The following is an 8,591-nucleotide window of genomic DNA, read 5'->3' on the forward strand; positions in this document are numbered from 1 at the left end:
GTGGTAATACTTGAAAACAAAGCATTTAGAAGTCGTAGCTTTGTTATCAACTCATGGGGCAAAGCACCCAAAAGGAGAAGCTAATAAGAAAATCAAAAGCTTCTTTCAAGGAAGAAATATAAGAGAAAGATTTCATAAATTGAGCTAGATAGGAGCATCAATCATCTACATCTCTTTTGTGATTGTAGCATGCTTAGAAAACTAGCTAACCATGAACATTGAGTTGCTATTCTTCTTACCTTGGATTGTCAATCTTTATTGCATGATTCTTTTCTTGCTTGGGGACAATTGTTGCGTTGGAAAGCTGACATTCAGAGATTTCTAACGATGTATGGCAATCCATATTTGGCATGAAATTGAGGCACGAGTAAAATGCATCTTTATGGGCCAAAAACAAGCAAAAAAAATCGGCCAATACTTCCACCAAGGTTCGAAGCTGGAGCCTCACTCCAAAGCAAAGTAGCGCTCTACATAATTATTGTGCTCCGCTCTCTTGGAGAGCATTGTCGTGCTTCACTAAGAAAAAAATGAGGAACATAGCATGGAGAAGTGCTCCCACTAAGTTTCGAACTTGGGACCTCACCCAAGCAAAAGGAGTGCTCCGCTCTTGCCAAGAGCAGAGCGCTACTTTTCTTATTCCTTGCACGAGTTTGACACGGCCCAGGAAAGCATGTCACGCACAATTTGGCACAGTCAAGGGGCTTGGTGCGCACAAGGCAACACAAGCAAGCCATGATGCTAGGCTCTTCCCAAGAGCAGAGCGCTATCCTGATGCACCCAAGCTTGACACGCAACAAAGAGCCAAGGACATGAGCCACAATGCTACGCTCTCACCAGGAGCAGAGCACTCTACTGGGAGCAAACACCCATGGGCCAAAATTCAACCAAAATTCCATTTAAATTCAATTCAAAACTAATTGAACCAAATCCAACTAAACCCATCTCTCTTCAAATCCAAAGCAAGCAAAGCCCACATCATCACTCAAAGGCACAAGAACAAGCTAGAATTATGATTTTCATTTAATTTGTTTTTCATTTTAATTTCATTTTATTTTGTAAAAATCCTATATAAAGGCATCATTCTCATTTTCATGGAGGAGGCTAGCTCCATTAGGGAGCAATAGGAGTAGGATAGAATAGCTCTCTCTCTTTTAATTTTCCTTGTTGAATTTGAGAATTGAAGATCACATTGGAGTTTTCTTTTCCTTTCTGTTTCACTTTCCTTCCTTTGCAAATTTCCTTTCTGTTTTGATTGAGAGAGCAATTGAGCTCTTAGCTTCCTTTCTGTTTTTACTATTTCATTGAAATTGTTAATTTCTCTTTGAGATTTGAGAATTGATCTAAGTCTTCTTGCTGGTTTACTTTTCTACATTTCTATTTCTCTGCAAATTTACATTCTGCCAATTTACATTGAGTTTGCTGTGAGCTTGATTTACTTTCCTGCATTTTCCTTTTCTGTCTATTGTTCTTAATTCTACTTCATTGCTCTCTTTAATTTCCAGCACCCATCCCTTTTACATTTGATGCAATTTACATTTTTTGTCATTTAAGATTCTTGCAATTTACATTTCTTGCTCTTTAAGCTTCTGTCCAATTTTACTTTCTGCAACTTTATAATTCTCGCAATTTACTTTCTGTTGATCAACTTCACACAATTCACTCAATGTTAGCTTGACTAAACTAATCACCCACTAAAGTTGCTTGATCCATCAATCCCTGTGGGATCGACCTCACTCTAAGTGAGTTTTACTACTTGATGCGACCCGGTATACTTGCCGGTAACGGTGAGTTTAGGTGATTGGAATTTGTTTTCCAAAAATATCCAACAAGTTTTTGGCGCCGTTGCGGGGATTGATTTAGATCAACAATGATTAAGTGGGTGAGAAGTCTAGATCAAGCATTTTCTTTATTTTTGTTTTCTATTTTAAATTGAAACCAAGGTGTTTGAGTTTTTGCCTCGCTAAGAAATTCTCATCTCTGATATGAGTAATTTCAATTTTCCTTGGTATTGTGTTTTCCAAAATTCAAATGGAGTTCAACTCATCTTATGATCAAACTAATTTTATGGGATATTACCCACCATCACCAATCTCTAATGGTGGCTGGGAATATCACCAAGAAAATATAAATTATGAGCACTCCAATTCATGGAGATTTGCTTCAGAGACACAAGATGAGCAAGAGAATCATATGGGATACCAACCACCACCACAAAATGATTCATATCATTATCCTCATGGTGGATGGAAGTATCACCAAGGAATGAAAGAGCATGAACATTTTCCAGAGCCACAAAGTGACTCATACTGTTATGGCACGTACACAAATGATGGCTGGGAAGGGAAATGCAATGATTCACATTCTAATTATTCAAGGACATTATCACTTGATTGTGCTGCCAGAGCATAACTGGAAGAGTGTTCATCACTTGATTATGCCTCAACACAAAGTTTCCTCCAAGATCCTTACAATTCCTACCAACCACAAAACTTATTCCACAATCCACAAGATTCATTTCATACCACTCAAAACAACTTCACCACAGCACCCACATATCTAGAAACTCATTCTCAGCCTTCATCCCTTGAGCTAGCATTTGAACAATACTTACAAACATCAATGGACTCTTGGAAAGAGCAGGAAATCCTCCTCAAGAAGATGGATGGGCATTTAGAGCAAATAAGGAGAAACTTAGAACCAACAAACAGTGAGGATGAAGACCAATTTGTGGATGAGGAAGTGGAAAAACAAGAACCAAAGGTCCCTGTGTCAAGTGAAATTGTACTGAAGGATGAGGAATATGAGCCAAGGATTTTAAATTCACAAGAACTAATTGAAGTGACAATAGAACACGAAGATTCCCTCCCAAAGGACTTGATGGAAAGTTGTGAAGAAGGAATGGAGGAGGACAATCAAGAGAAGTCACACTCAATTGAAGCAGAGAAGTGCATAGAGGAAGGGCTCATAGAACCACTAATTCAAGAGGCTCTGGATGAAGATAAAACTCCAACAATCACACAACCACCAAGACTTGGATTCAAGAAAGTGAAGGCAATTAACAAAAGCACCGAGAAGAGGATTGTGACCAAGCTACAAAGGACAATATTCATGAAGAAGAGAAGGTCAACTACAAGCGATCCTCCCCCTGATCCAGCAAGCAAGCTCAATCAAGCCATTAACAAAAGAAAGCTTGCTGAGGAGAGACAAAGACAGGGGGCAATAGCTGAATCTTCTCCTCCCTTGAGGTCATTCCTCTTAACAAACTAGAAGAAGAGGAAGAAAGTAAAGAACAACATGCCAACAGTAGGTAACGTTTCTCTTCTATGCTTTGTTTTCTTTTTTTACTTGTTTAAATTCAATAAAATGGCATATGGTTACATTCTAAGTTTGGTGTTGCCCTGCAACAAATTGTTTTCAATCCTTTTGGATGATTGCATCAAATCAAAATTGAAAGTGTCACACTAAAATTCTAAGTTTGGCGTGCCACTTATTTTCTATGCAATTTATTCAAGCAACACTACTTGTTTGCATAATCATAATGCCTCTGCAATTTTTCTCTTTTGGTTTAACATTTTAGTTTCCTCTTTGTTTTATTCATTTACTTGTTTTTAATGCTGTCTTTTATTAACTGTGTTTGTTAATACATCACTAAGAGAGCTTTATTCATGACAAGATTCTTGGCTTGGTGATTGTATTTAACATACAACAGTTTCATTTAGTCTTATTTCAAATAAAATGGACATAGGATTGCATTCTAAGTTTGGTGTTGCTATGCAACAAAAATTTGCTTCCAATCCTTACCGATACTTGCATTAATTCCAAGTGAAAGAGTCACACTAAATTTGGTGTGCCACTTATCTTTTATGCCATGTATCATGCACACCTTCTTATGTTTGCAATCCCAATGTCTCTGTCTCTTGTGCCTTGATTGTTATCCTCAATTTTGCTTGCTTAAAGCACATGTACCACTAACATTTCATTGTATAAGACACTCATGATTCATCTTAGCCCCATAGCCATTGTTCTAATTGTTGCTTGAGGATGAGCAAGCATTATGAGTATTGGTATGGGAAGAAGGAAGAATAGAAGGAAAAAGACAACAATAAAGAAGATGGACTACAAGGTTGTAAAGTTCCTTTTCCTCTCCTTTGTTTCCAGCACTTTATTTTGCATGATTGTCTTTATATTCTCTGTATGCATGTGTGTTATGAATAACCATAGCTTGAATATTGATTTATAACATGTTGCCATGATATTATGACTACCAACTTGAGTTTTGTGAATTCAAAGCAGTAAAGTATCATGATCATAAACAAACAAGGCATTAAAGAAGAACTTAGCATGTGCATACAAGTTTTGGAAAGCTAGTATGATTAATTGTTGCTCAATTGCATTGGATTTTAGTTAATTGAAGTTTTCATCTTGGACATTTTGTGAAATCTTTTGAAATCATGAAAACCTTGAAGAAGCAAATACAATTAAAGCAAGAAAAGAAAAAAGGAAAGAATGAGAAAGCTGAAGGCTCTGAGTACCAATGGCAATTTATTTGTTAAGTACTTGTGGTGTTTATGTATCAAGCAAAAAGCTTGAAAACAAAACACTTAGAAGTCAAGGCTAGGCTCAAGTGCAAATGCACTCCCTCAAAGCTCAAGGCTCTGAGCATCAATGATTAGAGAGTAAAGAAAAGAAACAAATGAGCTTAATGAAGTCCTCTAATTAAATGGTTGTGGTGCTTATGTATCAAGTGGTAATACTTGAAAACAAAGCGTTTAGAAGTCGTAGCTTTGTTATCAACTCATGGGGCAAAGCACCCAAAAGGAGAAGCCAATAAGAAAATCAAAAGCTTGTTTCAAGGAAGAAATATAAGAGAAAGATTTCATAAAATGAGCTAGATAGAAGCATCAATCATCTACATCTCTTTTGTGATTGTAGCATGCTTAGAAAACTAGCTAACCATGAACATTGAGTTGCTATTCTTCTTACCTTGGATTGTCAATCTTTATTGCATGATTCTTTTCTTGCTTGGGGACAAGCAAGGTTTAAGTTTGGTGTTGTGATGACATGTCACCATGTCATGTTTTTCTATGCTTTTTCATACAAGAAATTTATGATTTGTGCTTGAATATTGAATGCTTTTATGCTTAATTGGTATATTTCTTTGATCTTTTAATTTTATAAATCTTGTAGGAAATAAGAAGAAAAAGAAGCAAAGAAGCACAAAATAATCTAAAAAGGAGAAAAAAAGAGCTTTGGGACACACTTTGAAGTTGAAGCACACTTTGGAGGCTTAGGCCACGCTTTTACCATGACCAATTTAAAGGAGATTGGCAATCAGCATACAATGCTCCGCTCTTGCCAAGAGCAGAGCATTATCGTGATGCAAAAATAAGCTTGGAAACAAAATTTTCGCTAAGTTAAAATCTGGGCGCTCACAGCATGACCATGCCTCCTTCAAAGGGCTATAACTTGAGCTACAGATGTCTGATTGATGTGCTTCCTGTTGTGTTGGAAAGCTAACATTCAGATCTTTCTAACGATGTATGGTAATCTATATTTGGCATGAAATTGAGGCACGAATAAAATGCATCTTTATGGGCCAAAAACAAGCAAAAAAAAAATCGGCCAATGCTTCCACCAAGGTTCGAAGCTGGAGCCTCACTCCAAAGCAAAGTAGCGCTCTACATCATTATTGTGCTCCGCTCTCTTGGAGAGCATTGTCGTGCTTCACTAAGAAAAAAATGAGGAACAAAGCATGGAGAAATGCTCCCACTAAGTTTCGAACTTGGGACCTCACCCAAGCAAAAGGAGTGCTCCGCTCTTGCCAAGAGCAGAGCGCTACTTTCCTTATTCCTTGCACGAGTTTGACACGGCCCAGGAAAGCATGTCACGCACAATTTGGCACAGTCAAGGGGCTTGGTGCGCACAAGGCAACACAAGCAAGCCATGATGATAGGCTCTCCCCAAGAGCGGAGCGCTATCTTGATGCACCCAAGCTTGATACGCAACAAAGAGCCAAGGACATGAGCCACAATGCTACGCTCTCACCAGGAGCAGAGCACTCTACTGGGAGCAAACACCCATTGGCCAAAATTCAACCAAAATTCTATTTAAATTCAATTCAAAACCAATTGAACCAAGGCCAACCAAACCCATCTCTCTTCAAATCCAAAGCAAGCAAAGCCCACATCATCACTCAAAGGCACAAGAACAAGCTAGAATTAGGATTTTTATTTAATTTATTTTTTATTTCAATTTCATTTTATTTTGTAAAAAGCCTATATAAAGGCATCATTCTCATTTTCATGGAGGAGGCTAGCTCCATTAGGGAGCAATAGGAGTAGGATAGAATAGCTCTCTCTCTTTTAATTTTCCTTGTTGAATTTGAGAATTGAAGATCACATTGGAGTTTTCTTTTCCTTTCTGTTTCACTTTCCTTCCTTTGCAAATTTCCTTTCTGTTTTGATTGAGAGAGCAATTGAGCTCTTAGCTTCCTTTCTGTTTTTACTATTTCATTGAAATTGTTAATTTCTCTTTGAGATTTGAGAATTGATCTAAGTCTTCTTGCTGGTTTACTTTTCTACATTTCTATTTCTCTGCAAATTTACATTCTGCCAATTTACATTGAGTTTGCTGTGAGCTTGATTTACTTTCCTACATTTTCCTTTTCTGTCAATTGTTCTTAATTTTACTTCATTGCTCTCTTTAATTTCCAGCACCCATCCCTTTTACATTTGATGCAATTTACATTTCTTGTCATTTAAGATTCTTGCAATTTATATTTCTTGCTCTTTAAGCTTCTGTCCAATTTTACTTTCTGCAACTTTATAATTCTCGCAATTTACTTTCTGTTGATCAACTTCACACAATTCACTCAATGTTAGCTTGACTAAACTAATCACCCACTAAAGTTGCTTGATCCATCAATCCCTGTGGGATCGACCTCACTCTAAGTGAGTTTTACTACTTGATGTGACCCGATATACTTGCCGGTGAGTTTAGGTGATTGGAATTTGTTTTCCAAAAATATCCATCAGTTTGGTGACATTTTTTTTAGTTCTTCAGTTTCGTATGCAATTTCATAAATAAATATAATTGTTTGGAAACTTAAATAAACAACCCTATAATAGAAAAGATATTGAACAGGATCATGACAGAAAATACATATTATTTTTTTTATACTAAAGATAAGGAGATTCGAATCCGTAATTTTTTATATGAGTATAAGAAAACTATGCCATTTGAACTATAACTCATTGGCAAATACATGTTATTATTTTGTTATGTACAAAAAAAGAATTTACATTCTCATGACATTCATATTTAAAAAATTATAAAATGCATTATGTTATTTACATCTTGATTTTTGTGGTATCAAAATTATCTACTAAGGCCCAATTTGGATAAACAGTTTAAGTTTCTTTTGATAAAATAGCTTAAACAATAAATAATTATATTAAAAGTAGCTTATAAATAAGTTATTTTGTGTTTGAGTTTTTAGCTCTATGGAAGAAGGATTGTGTGTTCCTGTAATAATCTGAACACAAATCACTTACTGTTAACTCAGAAATTACCAGAAAGAGGAGGCCCGTGGAGAGACATGCCAAGTGCAAATAAAAGATCAACATGTAAGGTAAAAGATGATTGATGGCCTTGCTATGGAAGTAGGAGATGGTAGATCTACAAGATTTTGGGAGAATACATGGCTCCAATTGGGAAAGTTGAAAGACTCTTTTCCGAGACTCTTCTTGATTTTAAACTAAAAAGGATCAGTTATTGGAGAGTGTGGATTCTGAAATGGGATAGAGTGAGTTTGACACTTCCAATGGAGGAGGGAACTACGTCAATGGGAGACAATTACCTTGGACCAGATGCTTCAGGTCTTGCAATCTGTTAGATTGATAGAAGAAGTGCAAGATAGAGTGGTTTAGAAATTTGACAAGGAATGAGTTTATTCTACTAACTCATTTGTGCAGGTTTTGCAGGAAGAGACTTTGGATGAGAAGATTCTGAGATTCAGATTCACCAAGAAATTTTGGAAGGGTTTAGTTCCACCTCGAGTCGAGTTATTCACCTGGTTTGTATTGGTTGGCCGGGTCAATACGAAGGATCGACTAAGTAGATTGCGAATCTTACAACAGAATGATAATTTGTTCGTGTTGTGCAAGAAAGATGTTGAAAATATACAACACTTATTTGTTACTTGTGAGTACTCTTGGCAGGTGTGGTGTGTGTGGATCTCGGAGTTTGGTCAGGCGTGGGTTGTACCAGGTACTTTGAAAGAACATTTTGAGAATTGAAGATCAATGCCGACGAAAAAAGAGACACGCAAGTTCTTGCTAGTGGGGTTCTTCTCAACTGTTTGGAACATTTGGTTACGATGGAATGATGTCAGTTTTTACAGTAAGACAACAAAAATTGTAGATTGCGTGGCTCAAACTTTTCCTGTGCTGCAGAGTGGTGTGGTAAATAACTCATGTTGTGGATGGCTATATCGGAGATGACATAGGAGTTATCTTATCTTTTATTTTGTTATTTTGTCTTTTTTTGCTCCACTTAAGTGTTGAGCTCTTTCTTTAAAAAAAAAAATAGTA

This window comes from Arachis ipaensis, chromosome B08 (assembly GCF_000816755.2).
Source record: "Arachis ipaensis cultivar K30076 chromosome B08, Araip1.1, whole genome shotgun sequence".
NCBI lineage: Eukaryota > Viridiplantae > Streptophyta > Magnoliopsida > Fabales > Fabaceae > Arachis > Arachis ipaensis.